The sequence below is a fragment of the Typopeltis vanoorti genome, chromosome 25, assembly GCF_054136105.1.
Source record: "Typopeltis vanoorti isolate ZY-2024b chromosome 25, IOZ_Tvanoo_1.0, whole genome shotgun sequence".
In the NCBI taxonomy this organism is placed as follows: Eukaryota; Metazoa; Arthropoda; class Arachnida; order Uropygi; family Thelyphonidae; genus Typopeltis; species Typopeltis vanoorti.
The window spans coordinates 56141324-56158041 of record NC_143573.1 but is presented as its reverse complement, the minus strand read 5'-3'; the positions used below and the strand labels follow the sequence as shown (position 1 = coordinate 56158041).

At 37.4% G+C, this 16718-nt stretch overlaps 1 long non-coding RNA gene across 1 annotated transcript in view; it reads right to left on the bottom strand.

Annotated features, from left to right (window-relative positions):
• Nucleotides 1-16718, bottom strand: part of LOC150092759 (uncharacterized) — a 51846-nt gene that overhangs the window by 23222 nt on the left and 11906 nt on the right. The window contains exon 2 of the long non-coding RNA XR_016550508.1: nt 13993-14136. This is a non-coding gene — a long non-coding RNA (uncharacterized LOC150092759). The remainder of the gene's footprint in view (nt 1-13992; nt 14137-16718) is intronic.

Sequence of the window (16718 nt, the reverse complement as noted above, 5' to 3'; positions counted from 1 at the left end):
GAACTTCATCTCCCTATCTACCAACACCCCTAAGTCCCTAGCCTTATCAATCTCTTGGAGTACCTTTCCATCACTGTAGTACACAGCTGGTATTCTTTTAATCCCAAAATCATGATTTTCCACTTTTCCACATTGAACTGACATCCATTATCTTTTGCCCATTTTACCAGCTTATTTAAGTCATCCTGCAAACTTTCAACATCAGCTTGATTTTTTATTGCACTACACAACTTTGCATCATCAGCAAACAACTCATTATCTCCCTTTAAGCCATTTCCTATATCATTTATATACAAATTAAACAACATTGGCCCAAGCACAGAGCCCTGCGCCACACCACTGGTCACCTGCCTCATTCTGGACTTGGCTCCTCCATACACCACCTTATGGTATCTCTCCCTGAGCCATTCTCCTATCCATATCACCAATTTAATATCCATTCCCATCTGCTCCAATTTGCGTAACAGTGTTCTATGGGGTATCCTGTCAAAAGCCTTAGCAAAATCCAGAAGTACCACTGTGTAGCCTGCTCCTTTGTCCAACTCAGATGTTATTCTATTATGAATAGTTAATAGATTGCTAAGGCAGGATCTACCTTTAACAAAACCATGTTGGCCTCTATAGAGTATCATATCCTGATCCACCTATTCTTGAATTTTGTCTTTAACCAACTTTTCCAATACTTTTACCACTACTCCTGAGATGGCGATTGGTCTGTAATTAACTATCACAGTTTTAGAGCCACCCTTATGCAAAGGAACCACTTTGCCTAACTTCCACTCCCTAGGGACCATACCAGAGTTCAAACTTAAATTAAATATCCAAGTAAGAGGGGTTGACAATTCATTTGCACATTCATGCAACACCCAAGCTGATATTCCATCTAAGCCTACAGCAGTGTTTGCACTTAAATTTTGCAATATATTTAATACTTCTGATTCTTTAGCTTCAATTCTCACATTAGGTATTGCTACAGGTATAGAGATATCCTCACTTGGGTGATAGATTTTTGAAAATTGATCACTCAGTAACTCGACTATTACATCTGATTTTGTCACCTCAATACCATCAGCACCCACTAAAGTTATCCTTCCGAAGTCATTCTTCCTCTTACTTGCCACATAGCGGAAGAACTCTTTGGGATTACCCTTGATCTCTTTGGCTAAGGTCTTCTCATAATCTGATTTAGCTTTTCTTACTATGCTGGTAACCTTCCTAGCTTGAGCCTTGTACTGCTCATGGGTGTACTGGTCGCCTTTCTCCTTGTAAATTCTCCATAACCTTTTCTTTTTTTGCAGCTCAAGCTTGATACTACTGCTCATTCATTTAACGCCTGCCTTGTTTGACTTTCTGACCATGCGGGACACAATCTGATATTGCTTTCCTCAGCTCCCACTGATTTTATCCCATGCACTGCTAACATCTTTCCCTTGCAATATGTTCTGCCATGGGATGGCTGTAAGCTCACTCCGAAGCTTGTTATTATTGCCTAACCTGTAGTTCCGTATATACCCCTTCTTAACTGAAAAGTCCACAGATTTTGCAACCTCCCAAGTCGATACCACATGATCACTTTCACCAATTGGAGGTAACGAGGACACCTTACTTATGCATATAAACTCTGAACCAATAACCAGGTCCAACACTCACACACCATGTGTCCCTTCAGTTATGTGCTGTTTCAAGTAATTATCTCGTAGAAAATGTATGAACTCATTTTCCTTTTTGCTACGTGTTATTTCCTCCTTCCAATTGATATCAACGTAATTAAAAATCATGAGGTACTCTATCAAAAGCCTTTGTGAAATCCAAGTATATTACTGTGTATCCTTCTTCTCTGTCCAAGGAAGCACTCACTTTATTATAATAAGTAAGTAGATTACTAAAACATGATCTCCCTTTAGCAAATCCATGCTATCCATTAAAGATAATACCATTGTAGTCAACCAAACTCTGGATCCTAGTTCTCACAAGCTTCTCAAACAACTTAACCACAACACCTGACACACACAGATAGGCCTATAGTTTGATGCTCGAGTTCGATCACCTCTTTTATGAAGTGGCACAATCTTGCCCTCCTTCCACTCCTTAAGAACTTGACTGAGTGCAAGACTCGTATTAAAAAATATGTCAAGGCAGGTGTCAACTCCCTGGCACATTCCTTCAGTATACGTGGTGATCTTTTATCAAGTCCCACAGCCTTATTAACATCTAGTTTACTCAACTCCCCATACACCTCTTGCTCACTTACATTCAGTCTCTCTTTCCCATCATCAACTGCTATCATATCTCTCCATTCATCTCACATTCACAAGATTGAAAGACCTTTATTACTGCTTATTAAGTATCTCCACCACACATTCTGCAACAGCTGTCTTTATACCATTTTCTCCAATCAATGTCATCCTTCCATAATCATTCTTTCTTTTGCTGGCTACATATCGAAAGAACTCCTTAGGATTCTTTTTGGCTTCATTAGCTAACTGCTGTTCATACCTCTCGTTAGCTACCCTCACCAACCAAGTCACCCTTCTTGCCTGGTCTTTGTAGACCTCATGGAATTGGTTATTTCCACTTCTCTTATGCTGCTTCCATAATGCCCTTTTTCTCTGTATTGCATGCTTATTCTCTTTATTCATCCATTTCACACCTATCTTATGTAACTTCTCACCCTTGGAATACATTTAGACATTGCATCTACTAGACAGTTTTTGAAAATCCTCCAAGCTGCATTGATCTCTTTTCCAGATAACTCCTCATTCCATGCTACACCCACAAGCTGTCTCCTGAGCTCTTCATAATCCTCCCCCCCCCCTCCCTTGTAGTTCCACATATACTCTCTTCTCACAGAGGCCCTCATACTGCTGGCAACCACCCAGGTAATCATCTCACTCTCACCAATTGGTGGATGATTTGACACCTCATTTATGATTATATCCTCTGATGAGATGACCAAATCCAAGACCCTCAATCCTCATGTGCCATCTGTTACATACTGTCTGAGGTAGTTATCCCTCAAAAACTCATTTTCTTTACTTCCAGTTGCTATCTCATCATTCCAGTCTATATTGCCATAATTAAAATCACCTATAATGATCACCTTTTTTCTTATTTGCTTGGCTAATTTGATTATACATTTCATTATCACCACCATCCACATTACTTGGTCTATAACAACATCCTACCAAGTATTTGATTCCATTCACCTCTATCTCACACCATACCGCCTCAAAACCACTGGCACTATTTCCGTCTTGCATCTCTACTTTGTATGGACATAACTCTTTCTCTATCATCAATAGTACTCCCCCTCCCTTTTTACCTCTTCTATCCTCACGAAATATATCATACCCTTCCATCTCTATTCCTGTCAGGATGTTATCCTCTTCCATGTCTCACTTATTTCGACAATCTTTGGGAACAGATGCAATTTATGCAACCATTTCATCTGCCTTGTTTCTTATATTTCTAGCATTTGTATACAAACAAACATTATTAAACATTGTATACATTAATTTAGTCAACTGTTAAACTCCTGGCCTAACCACTAATGGGGAAAAAAAACCTTACTACATAAAAGCTAGAGTCCTGTTATTAACATTATCTATCTGGTTAACAAATCATTAAGAGATATATAAAGCTTCAGAGCAACATGCTCTCACATAATTACTCAAATAAGTACACATATAAATTAGAATAAAACAGTATGGGTTGTACTGGATGGTGACTAATATGCTGAAATTATTCTAGGAGCCCTAAAGTAAGGGTTTGCTGGAAAACTTCTAGAACTTAAGTGGGTTGAATGTGTGCCAACCAAATTCTTGTTATTTTTATGCTACCATTATTGTTAGGATTAGGATGGGTTGATCAAAATTTCAGAGGCTTCTTTAAATTTCCATTCATACCAGGTTTTTGTATGATGTAACGAACAGGTACTTTTCCAATCAATTTGGTGTAGGGTGTTGAGAGCATGAGCTGAGAGGTCTGTTTCACAAAAATTGTTAAATTTAATGTGTCATTTTTTAAAAATTTTATTTATTTTTTTTTACATGGATAAGAATTGTATGTCCAGTTTCACAAATAAAAGGTACATTACAAGTGTATTGGATATGGTATATTCCAGGTTGGAAGAGGATCCTTAGAGCAGCTGAATATGCTTTTTAATCTCATAGGTGGTTTAAAAGTAGCATTAAGATTATAATGTGTAGAATTCTATTTATTTTATCTGATAACCCTTTAATGTATGGGATAACTATGGTTTTACTGTAATCTATATTATATGCATTTTTTTTATGAAGTTTTATGAAGAACTTTATTGATAGTATTTTTGCTATAGCCATTATTTATAAATGTATTGCTAATAATTTGTAATTCTTGTTTAAGAGCTTGCTCATTAGAGCAAATTATTATAGCTCTGTTTTTGAGGGTGTTAATGACTCCAAGTTTTTGTGAAGGAAGTGATAAGAGTTAGCATGTATATATATTGGCCAGTATGTGTAGAGTTGCAGACCACCCTTCACAAAAGCTTCAAGTCATTAAAACCCTCAAAAACAGAGCTGTAGCAATTTGCTCTAATGAACAAGCTCTTAAACAAGAATTACAAATTATTAGCAATACATTTATAAATAATGGCTATAGCAAAAATACTATCAATAAAGTTCTTCAATCAATGTGTTCCACTCACCAACCATTACATGTAAAGAAATTTATCCTAACTCCTCTACTCACACATTTCTTATACATTTTCCATGGATGGCCTCTTTTCTTACCACCCTTCTCCCATTCTATAAAAAATTTCTTCCATGTCAACCTCCCTCTTTCAGGATACTGCACCCCCACATACAACTTTCTGATAGCTATCTGACAGTCAGTCACTGATTCAACTCAGGAGTCTGTTATCCAGTCCCATCAGTTTTAATTTGTTTAACAGCTTGTCATGTGGCAGTCTATCAAAAGCTTTTACAAAATCTAAGTATACCACTGTATATTCAACTCCATTGTCCAAGACATTTGTCACCTTGTTCTAGTACATAAGTTAGTAAAACATGACCTCCCTTTAACAAACCAATGCTGATAACCACAGACAATACTGCTGTTATCGACCCATTTCTGTATCCTACTTTTCACCAATCTCTCCAGTACCTTCACCACAACTCCAGATATACAGATTGGCCTATAATTTGAAGCTACAGCCTTATCACCAACTTTATGCAGTGAAACGATTTTACCTTCTTTTCACTCTCTTGGAACCTGTGCTGTTTTAAGACTTATTAAACAGGCATGCCAATGCTATTGTCAATTCCCTGGAACATTCCCTTAAGGCACGTGGTGATATATGTCATGAAATTTTATTGCCTTATTGACAGGTTTATTTATTTCCTCATATACTTCCTGCTCACTCACAATTAATCCATCCTCTCCCATATCCTCTACACTAGAGTTTCTCATGGTTTCATCCTGATGAGGATGAATAAGACTTATAAACTGATTACTGAACTGAATACTTCAAGGATGCCTTCTGCAGCAGTTACCTTTCTATCATTTTCATCCATTAACATCATCTTACTATAATCATTCTTACTTCTACTTGCCATATATCTAAAAAACTTTTTAGGGTTTTTCTTTGTCTGATTTGATAATTTCTGCTCATACTGCACTTTTGTTGTTCTTACTGAGTCACACTCCTGGCTTGTTCATTATGAGCTTCATGTAACTGATTATTACCATTATTTATCTCTGCCTTCAAAGTGCCTTCTTCCAGATTTCATGCATAATCCCTTCATTCATCCATTTCACACCTACCTTATTTGGCCTTCTGATCTTTGGAATACATTCACATTGATACTGATATGTATTGCTTTGGCAGTTGCCAAGCACCATTTATTTCCTTACTGCTCAACTCCTAATTCCATGCTATAGCTCCAAACTGTCTCCTAAACTTGTTATAATTTTAGGATATATATATATATATATATATATATATATATATCCTTTCGTCAGAAAAGTCTGCATATGACTTTTCATATTTTGCATATGAGCCACAACACAAGTGATCACTTCATGATCATGATGAAGAAATTAATTTTCCTTATTCCAATTTATACTAGCATAATTAAAATCGCCCATAATAATCACCATTCCTTTGTTCACTAATCCAAGTTGTTTATACATTTCTTCATCACCATTCTCCACATTCACTGGCCTATAGCAACATCTAACAAAATATGTCTTCCTCTCAACCTCCATATTACCACACTGCCTCATAACCATTGCTACTATTTTCCTCTTTCATGTCTACTTTATGAGAATTCATTCACCTGCTAATATCAGCATCCCCGCCCTTTCTTGCCATTTCTATCTTTGCAAAAAACACTGTATCCTTCCATTTCTATTCTTGTTAGGATATCATCTGCATTCAGCCATGTTTCACTTCTTCCAATGATTTTGGAATGAATAAATTCAATCAGTGAAACTATTTCATCTTCCTGATTTCTGATACTCTTGGGATTTGTAAATAAACACAGTAGTTCACTTTTGGATCTATAACCAGTCCTACCCAAGCCACTTGTTAGTTGTGATTTCCCCACTACAATTGCTCCCTTGCTCAATCACCTTTATCACTGCTTACCACATATATTCACTTAGTCTCAACTTCCTCAATCACATCCTGATCTATTCTATTTCTATGCTGATCATCCCCATACATACATTCACTACTATTACTTCCAACATCCACTCTCCCTATACCGTGTCTCCCTGTTCACCTAGACTCCTTCTTTGTTTCCCTGCCTCTTGCATTTCTGTTCTCACTTCATTTCTCATACTACTACTGTTTCCATTGCCAAGTACTTCTGTCTCTTCAGTACCACTCTCCTGATCTTTCACTTTATCTCTTACTTCTGATCTCTTGCTTGCATCGCACACTGCACTTCTATCTAGCAACAGTTTCTCCAGTTCAGTCACTCCAAAGCTATTCAAATGCAATCCATCATGTCTGTATAATTCCATTCTTCCCTCAAATATATGCCATACATTCACAAATTGCACTTCCCTCTCCTAACACAGCTCTGCTAACAGAAAATCAAGAATGATATGGGCTCTCCACTGCAACTCATCATTGTCATACCTTGGCAGCACACTGATAGTCTTTCCCACTATACTGTTATCTTTCACTATCTTCAATAACCTCCTGATATTTGCCTTTACATTCTCCTTATGTTCACTTAAATCATTTGTCTCCACAACCACCACTAATTATCTTGTCCATTTCCTCTTCATGTCCAAAGCATGAATCATTTTGATCATTCTCTCTCCTGGAGAGCAGACCTTATGGATTCTCTCATAAACCAATTCTTTAGCAATGGAATCTCCATACACTATTAATTCTTGAATCAACTCATCACTTCTTTCATCCTATTCTTTTGCACATTTTCATTTGTTTCCACTAAACGTCTAATATCAATCTGCATTTCAGTGTTTGAATAACTGTTTCATCAAATCTTTCAGGTTTTCATCAAAACCTGTACAGTCTCTCCACAAACACGTCTCTCACATTTCACCATGCATACATATTACACTCCCAACACCAACCATTTTTGAAAAATTTACATCGTTAACAGCAATTGAATTTTGCAATGCTCACCTAGTCACACTAGTTGACATCCCATGGGTGTACTTTTGAGTACTGCAATTGTATTATATTCAAAGAAGGCACGATTCAAAATTCCAATTAATAAAGTTAGTAACAATTCTCCAAGGCCAAAAATCACACAGACACATTAAGTCATCAAAAATAAACAACAGTATACTAAAATTCAAGCAATATCGCCTATCATTAAGCAAAATAGCACCTATCTTTTCTGGAGCTCTTTACTAAAACTACGCACGTCGGTCTTCTCTAATTGCCATGAACTTCAGCATATTTTAAGACTATTAACTTTTTTTGAGGCAGTATAACATTGGCATCCATCTTGAGATCATTTTATCAAAATAACATATATAAAGCATATTCATTCATAAAAGATGTATAGCTAGATACTTATACCACAATAAAGGATTTCTAATGGATGATATTCAGTACAATATTTATTACATGTGTTTAACCATTATAATTATACACATGCATAATATGCAGCTTCTTTTCAAACAAGCTAAAACAGGTATGAAGAATTGTACATGTTATAGGCAAGCTTTTATGGTAATCTACACTGGTAATCTACATTTTAAAATCATGCCAAAATAGGCAGAATGTATATACTGCACACGTCTTATTTTTTTTAATCAGTTTTACATATCTTGATCATCACTTTTTTGCAGACCTGGATTTTTTTTTATTTTTTATATATATGACAGTCTTACCCATGAAACTTGGTAAATCTATAATATACTATTACTATGGATAGGCTAATAATGGCCAACTACAGACCCTTTATTCCATCCATGGTACTAATATATTTGGTCTTTAAGGGTGAGATGTGGACTCTCAGATGAAATATGGAACTTTTTTGAATCTTTAGATGGTAGATGATTTTCACTGCCTGAAAATCGCCATTTTACTCATGATAATGACAATGGATTAGTTATTTTATTCGTGACTAATAAATAGTGCTAATATGGTGTTTAACCTTTCAGGAGTGGACTTATTACTCTAAAAGACACCATCACAGAAACAAACGTATTAATTGATGAAACGTGATAAATGAGAAAAAAAGGTGATAAATTGAGACTGGCAGAATAAAATATACAGTTGGGTGCTGCTATAGACCAGGTGATGGAATAGATGGTGGAGATAGTATGCATAGGGAAATTGATGAAATGAGTGGAAGGAGGGTAATTATTATGGGGGATTTCAACTATGGTAACATTGATTGGAAGGAGGAGAGGACACATGTGAGGAAGGAAAAGGATTTATTCAATTATTAAGGGATAACTATCTGAGACAGCATGTAATTGAAAATACTAGGGGTGTGAGAGTGCTTGACCTCGTAATAGCATCTGAGAATTTGACTACGAATATGACCATGTTGCCACCTATTGGTGAGAGTGATCATAAGGTCTTGACCTGGGAGGTGGCTAAAGGTGTGGAATTTTCGATTAAGACAGGGTATATTTGGAATTACCGTGCTGGCAAGTATGACAAGCTTAGGAGATTGCTTGGATCAGTGCCATGGCATGTACAACTGCAAAGGCTGGACGTCGATAGAGCATGGGAAGTGGTCAAGGAGCATTTACAGGAGGTAATGGCTGATTGTATACCTAGGGTCCGAATAGTAAAACAAGTAGAGGTTAAATGGATGAATAACACCATTAAGCTAGAGCTACAAAAAAAGAAACAACTGTGGAGGGAATTTAAAGAAAGGGGTGACCTGCAGGCACACGAACGGTATAAAGTGCAGGCCAGAAAGGTAACGAGTGTGGTAAAAAAAGCAAAAGCGGATTATGAAAGGAAACTATCTTTGCAAGCAAAAGAGAATCCAAAACAGTTCTTTCAATATGCTGCAAGCAAGAAAAAAACTGTACACGGCAAAATGATTTTAAGGAATGACGATGGTAAGGAGGTCACTGAATCAGTCGATATAGTGGAGTTACTGAGCATGCACTTTGCAAAAGCATATCATCCAGGTGGTGACATTGAAAAAATGAAGGAACCATTAGTTTATACGGGAATAGTGATGAATGAAGTGGAGGTGACTAGTCTATTACAGAACCTTAATGTGAACACATCTGTGGGATTGGATGGTATACCGGCACGGGTCTTGCGTGAAGCGGCTAAAGAATTATCAGTGCCCTTGACCATGTTGTTTAATCTGAGTCTCAGGTCTGGCTTAGTCCCGAAGGTGTGGAAAGAGGGGAAAATAGTTTCACTGCATAAAGGAGGATCCAAGACTACGGTTGCAAATTACCGACCGATCAGAATATCAGGAATCGTTGTCAAGGACTTGGAGAAAGTAGTCAAGGGAAAAATACAGGAATGGATTGATAATAATGAGATACTGTACGACGGACAGCATGGCTTTGTGAAGGGTAGATCATGCTTCAGTAACTTGCTCAAGTTTTATAACAAGGTGACGGCTGAACTGGATAAGGGAAATGGGTTTACAGTGATACTGCTGGACCTGGCAAAGGCATTTGACAGGATACCACATGGAATACTAATCCGTAAACTACAACATATGGGAATGGATATAGGGTTGGTGAGATGGATAGGTGGTTGGTTGATGGAGAGATATCAAAGAGTAGTTTATTCAGGAGTAGAGTCCAAAAGACGGCCTGTGACTAGTGGTGTGCTGCAGGGTTCTGTTCTTGGACCACTGCTGTTTAATCTGTTCATTAACGATATAGAGAAGGATCTAAGTGGAACAATTCATTTGTTCGCTGATGATGCAAAGTTGGGTATGGCAATAGTGAATGCAGAAGATGTCAAAGTCTTGCAGGATGACTTAGATAGATTGGAGTTCTGGGCTAAGGAGAATGAATGTCAATTTAATGTGACAAAATGTAAGGTTATGCATTTTGGGGTGAAAAGATTGGCAGCAGTATACCACATTGGTGGAACTGTACTCCAAGAGATTGATGTGGCCAGGGACTTGGGAGTGTTGGTGGATAGGGAGATGAAGTTTAGGGGGCACACTGCAAAAGTAGCTAAATCAGCTCATCAACTCACTTGGTTGTTGAAAAATACCTTGACGAGCAGAGACAAGCAAGTTATTGTACCTCTGTACCGAGCCTTGATAAGACCTCATCTCGACTACTGTGGCCAGATTTGGTCACCTCGGTTCCTTCTTGATGGGGAGGAGGTGGAGAGGATCCAGAGGCGAGTGACTAAGATGATAACAGGTCTATGGAATGAACCATATGAGAACAGGTTGAAGATTTGTGGGTTGCAGAAATTAGTTGATAGGCGGAAAAGGGGAGATATGATTGAGACATTCAGATGACTAAAGGGTTTCTATAGGATTAATTCAGAGGATATTTTTGAGATCAGGACTGGTGGTGGGAGAACTAGGGGACACCTATGGAAGCTTGGCAAGAGTGTGGTTAGCAGGGGTGTTAGACCTGGGTTCTTTACTTTTAGAGTGGTAAATGAGTGGAATAAGCTGCCAGAGTCTGTTGTGGGTGCTATGACGGTGAACTAGTTCAAGACAAGGTATGATAGATACTGTGAGAATGTAATCGCATAGTTTTGTGGACATGATATTTAGGACCTCCCTCGATGAGTCTAAGGACTCCTGGAGTCGCCCGAAATAATAATAATAATAATAAATAATAATTCTGAGACTATCTTTTGACATAACTACCTTAAGTAACAGTTACATCCCCATCCTTTTTCACTGTTCCAATTCGACATGCCAGTTGTTGTCTAATTACATTCTTTATTCACTTCAGTTCATTCCTTAATTCTCACAACTCAGCTTTTAATTCTCGTATTTACTCGTGCTTCACATTTATTCATAAAATTATCATGTCTGTTATTATTTGCACTCTTTTGGATATCACACACATTCTTTATCAACCATACTGCCCTCATACTTTCATATGCTTGACATTACACTTCCTAAGAGATCCATACTAACTAAAATCAGACTTTACTAATAAAAAGTGTTTTCTCTTTATTTTATTTATTTTTTATATATATTTTAAATTTATTTCCAGGAGCATCTCATCTATATTCTATTATGAATATACAGTCAGTCCTCAACTTAGGATGTGTGCAGCTTTTGACCACTGATACTTATGGCCATCATCCTATTAACATATTCATGAATACCACCTCACTCCTGTATGGAACAGGGTTCAGGAACAGGGTGTTATAACTGCCTTCAAGAATTTAAGACATGCTTTACTCAGGCTATTGATGTTAGTGACAAGACAGTATTGCTACTTTATGTAGTAATACTATATTGTCACTAACAGCCATAGCCTGAGCAAAGAGTTGGAGTTGAAGGTTCATGAACAGTTAGTGGAAGCTGTGACATAAGAGCTCTCAAATGAAGACCTTATAGAGCTAAAAACACAGATGAAGATAGGAAAGAAAAGAAGAAAAATCAAGAAGGAACCAAGCCCCAAAAAGTTTACAGTGAAAAAAATTGGCAGAGGCATCTCTTTTAATAAAGCAATTTGGTTGTTTCAGGAAATGGACCCCAAACATAGAGATTTAGTGAGATGCTCAAGAATGATGCAAGCTCAGCAATATTTATGCAGAAAAGAAAAGGCAACTGTGTAGATTAAGTTGGACATAAATGTACATATTTTTTAAAGAAGTCCTCTCTTGCTGCCACCTCATCCCCTTAAGATGAACCTAAATCTTCTGCAAGTTATGCATACAGTGACCCATAATAAGAATGTTTAATTGCAATTGTTGAATTATTGTTGCTGATGACCTAGCTTCCCCTGCTTACTTTAATGACTCATCCAATTAATAAAGCAGCAACTTGGAAGAATTATTTCTGCTCCACATGTTTCCAACTGATTATTTTACTGGTAAGTGCAGAGAAGCACTGTGCACTCATGTTTCATATATATTATGGCACAGTTCTGTAGACAGTAATTTTATGTTATAATTTGTAAACTGTATTATTCACTATCAGCAAGAAGGCAATGGGGAAACCATCTTGCTTCATAACTATCTCCCTAGTAATAGCTGCAATCCTCTCAAAGAGAGAAAGTCACAGGATTAGGATTATTCACTATAGACAAATAATAAAACTAGTTAAAAATATAACCAAAACAGTTATACACATTTTAACATTCAGGCATGTTGACTGTTATCATTTCCTTATGGTTCAGATAGTGATTTCCAACTTATGATTGGATCAGCCTGGCTGGCTGAGTGGTTAGCATATCCGCTCTCCAGCCAAAAGACTGCGGGTTACAACCCCTCCATGGGCATGGATGTTTGTAATTGTCTTTGGAAATACTAGTGGTGGTGGTCAGTGGTAGATGGCGTTGGTGTAGTTGCAGTCAGTTGGTGGATTGAGTAGCGGAGACAGAGTTGTAGAGCAGGTGCCCTCCCTCGATGAGTCTTTGGACTTCCTGGAGGTGTCTAATAATAATCATCATTGGAATGGAATCCCATTATAACTTGACTGTATATTATATTGTGAGTATTCTTCACTCTTTTGTACATTAGGGTCAGATATGTACATTCTTTTTATTTATATGCAATCTTTTGTTTCCAATTTCCTTCATAGTGGCTATGCACTGATGTGCCCTCTTGATTCGCTTGTTGATTGTGGTCTGATAACGTATTTGTGGCAAAGATGAAATACTGACTTTGTAATTAAATCTATTTAATTATTATTATATAGATGTCCGATTTGTTTTATTATGCTACAGCATAAACAATCCAAGTGTTCTCCATAAAATTAGATGCTCTTCAAAGAGATGCAGTCAACCAAATTTTGTCTCAAAACCAAAAAAAAATATTAAGCTTTTGTTTAATGTCTAAATATTACATACTTCATATTCAGTTTACTAAATCAACTGAAATATCATTGGCAAAAAAAATAAAATAAAGTAAATAAATAAATAAAATAATAAAATTAAGATTTCTTGATTTTTATCCTATCAGTATCCTTTATCAGTCCCAGACAACTTGCTAATTAACAAAATAACAGTCACCTATTCATCAAGACATCAGTAATAAATTATTATTTTTTTATTTTGCAACTTCGCTGAGGTATCCAAGGAATTAACAGAGTTGATCTCCTTTGCACTTTCCTCTCAGATTCAGCACCTTAACACATCACACTATCTAATATCTGTTAGCTAGCCACTATCTTTCTGTCTGAAGCCTACTTTGCAGATCCATTCCTCTGAGTTGTATTAACCCGTGTGTCTGTCAAATGCAGAAGTATCAGTGTGACTGTTCACCCCCCCCCCCCCGGTTGCATCATAGTCCCTTGCTTCACTCTTGTTTGCAATACTGGAGGTAAAGAACAAATTACTTTAAATTAATTGAACGATTTAATCACAAACTTCTGAAATACCAACCTTTGTTGCCTCCAGATGATTAAGATAATAACAGCAACTATTACAATTATACCTGAAACTAATCCAATAATCTGACTCCACTTAGATGGGATTTCAGAGTATAATTTATGTTCACAGCTGCGTCCATGATAAGAATCTGAACACCTATAGAATGGAGGGGGGGAAAAAAAAAGACATGTTACTTATGCTTTCACTATAAGTTTTCCCAGTCATTCATGGGATATGATTATCATAGTAGATAGGTGTGTATAATAATGCTCAAAAAGATGTGCAAAACATCACTTCTCTTCTTTATTATTCTACAACCATACATTGAGTGGGAAAGAGATAAATGCTGCATGGGCATTGATCAAGTTATCTAATAGCAGCAATGTCTGATTGCATTCCAAAGATGAAAAGAATAAACAAGATAAGAGTAAAATGGATGAATGAAGAGATTCAGCATAAAATCTGGAAGAAGAAAGCACTGGAGGAAACACAAGATAAATGTTGATAATGATCAGTTGTATAAAGAGTAGGCCAGGAAAGTGATTTGATTGGTAAAGGACAGCCGAAGTGCAGTGTGAGAAGAAATTAATAAATCAGTCATTAATATTCTATGAAGTAAACATGTAGAAATAGTAATGCACTTATTTAATGTGAAGTTGACAGATGGACGGCCAAATTTAAAACTGGGCATCATGAGACAACAGATGCCCCAAGTCAGGGAGCCCTTCCACCTGAAAACTTCAATGCAGTGCATGCCAGAATCCTTGATGATAGATGAATACCAGATAAAACAACTGCAAAGATTCTAGGGATATCCAGGGAATGACTTATTATTATTACCCAAGACCCCATAGAATCAAAGACTCATCTAGGAGGTCCTTTTATCAAACACACAGCTCATCATACCGTGCTTTAAACATACTCAAATTCTCAAACTCTCTCAGGCAAGGCAACCTGCTTCTCCCCTACTCACACTTTCTTTATACAGCTTCCAGGGATGACCTCTAGTTCTCCCCTGATCTCCCACTATTTTCTGTAGAACCTTTTCAGCCCACCAACATCTGTACATGCAGAAGCTCTCAGCAAAGTGGGTCCCCAAATGTTTGAATGCCGACCAAAAGAGAGAATGCATACTGTCATCTCAAAGTATTTTGGATCATTTTAAGAAATAGGTGCAAATTTCCTGGCTTGTATTGTGACTGTTGGTGAAACATGGCTTCGTCACTATGTTCCAGAGACTAAACAACAGTCAATGGAATGGAGATACAAAGGTTCTCCATAGCCAAAGAAGTTCAGAATCCAAAAGTTAGCAGGGAAGGTTCTTGCCATTGTCTTTTGGGATATGGATGGTATAATCCTTACCAAGTGCCTCAAAAAAGTTGTTGAAAAAGTTGAAAGCAGTTTTTCATATTTAGTATCTGAAGGAGATACTAAAAGAAAAACAGTGTGGAAAACTGAGCAGAGTTGTGTTGCTTTTGCAGGACAATGCCCTGCTCACAATGCTCATGAAACCCAACAGACAATATAGAACTTGGGCTTTCAGTGTCTGCCTCATCCACCCTATTCAGCAGACCCAGGTCTGGCAAATAGGATGGGTGAGGAAACATCAATAGGAAATAGTCACCATCTATTTCCTATTCCAAAATTTACCACAGATGAAGTCATATCTGCAGTTGAGGATTGGTTTGTGCAACAAAGAAAATACTTTTTTCTCAGAGGATTGCAAATGATGCAGCAGTGTTATAACAAGTGCATAACAGTTCATGGGGAATATGTAGAATTTCAAACTTATATTTCAAAGCATAGAGGGGGAGACAAGGGTAGAACAAGAGGTCACCCATGAAAGCTGTAGAAGAAGGGTGTGAGTAAGGAAGGAGCAGGTTCTTTGTATGGCGAATGGTTGGTAAGTGGTGGAATGTACTGCCTGAGAATGCAATGAGTGCAGAACATGAAGATTTAGAGCATGGTTTGATGTTATTTTTGCATGAGAAAGTGGATCTCCTGCAGATAGGAGATCCACTTTCTCATGTAAAGGAGGGCATGCAAGGAATGAATCTTAGATCCAATCATTATCAGAGGATGCGATTGTGAGTGGGGTTTAAATCTCCCTCCAGTTAGTGAGTGATCATGAAGTGATCACCTGGATGGTGGCTAGCCATATGAAGAACTGCGAGTAAAGTATATACAGGGTGTTCGGGATAAATTTGACATATTTATAATTAATTATATTTTTCCGTAAGTTACATGTATTAACACACACTTCTCTTCATTTAAAAGTTTGGACCCTTCTTCATTCATATACAAGATGTCAGAAAGGATGGATAGCTGGAACCCACCTGAATCATGGAAGAGAATAACTTGTATCATGATGATTCGTGCCCGCCATCAAAATAAGGATATTACGACTGCTGCCCAATGCTCCCTGAATACAGTAAAAACAATCAGGCATGAACTAGAGACTTGCAATGGTGACTACGAGGATGTAGCAAGAAGAAAGATCCCTAGCAGACGATCTGATTGCGTTCGTACAGCAGAATTCCTCGCAAATCTGCAGGAACAGGTGTTGAAGAACCCTGGCATTGGAATTCGGGCTTTGTTCGTGGAGTTGCTAACTGTAGTCAAGCCCTGGATAACAAGGGTAGCCAATGGTAGGCCGTATGTATGGCATCAGGATTCGGCCCCTTGCCACACCTCTGGGAAAAGTCAAAAATGGTTGTCTGAAAATTTCTACGACTTCA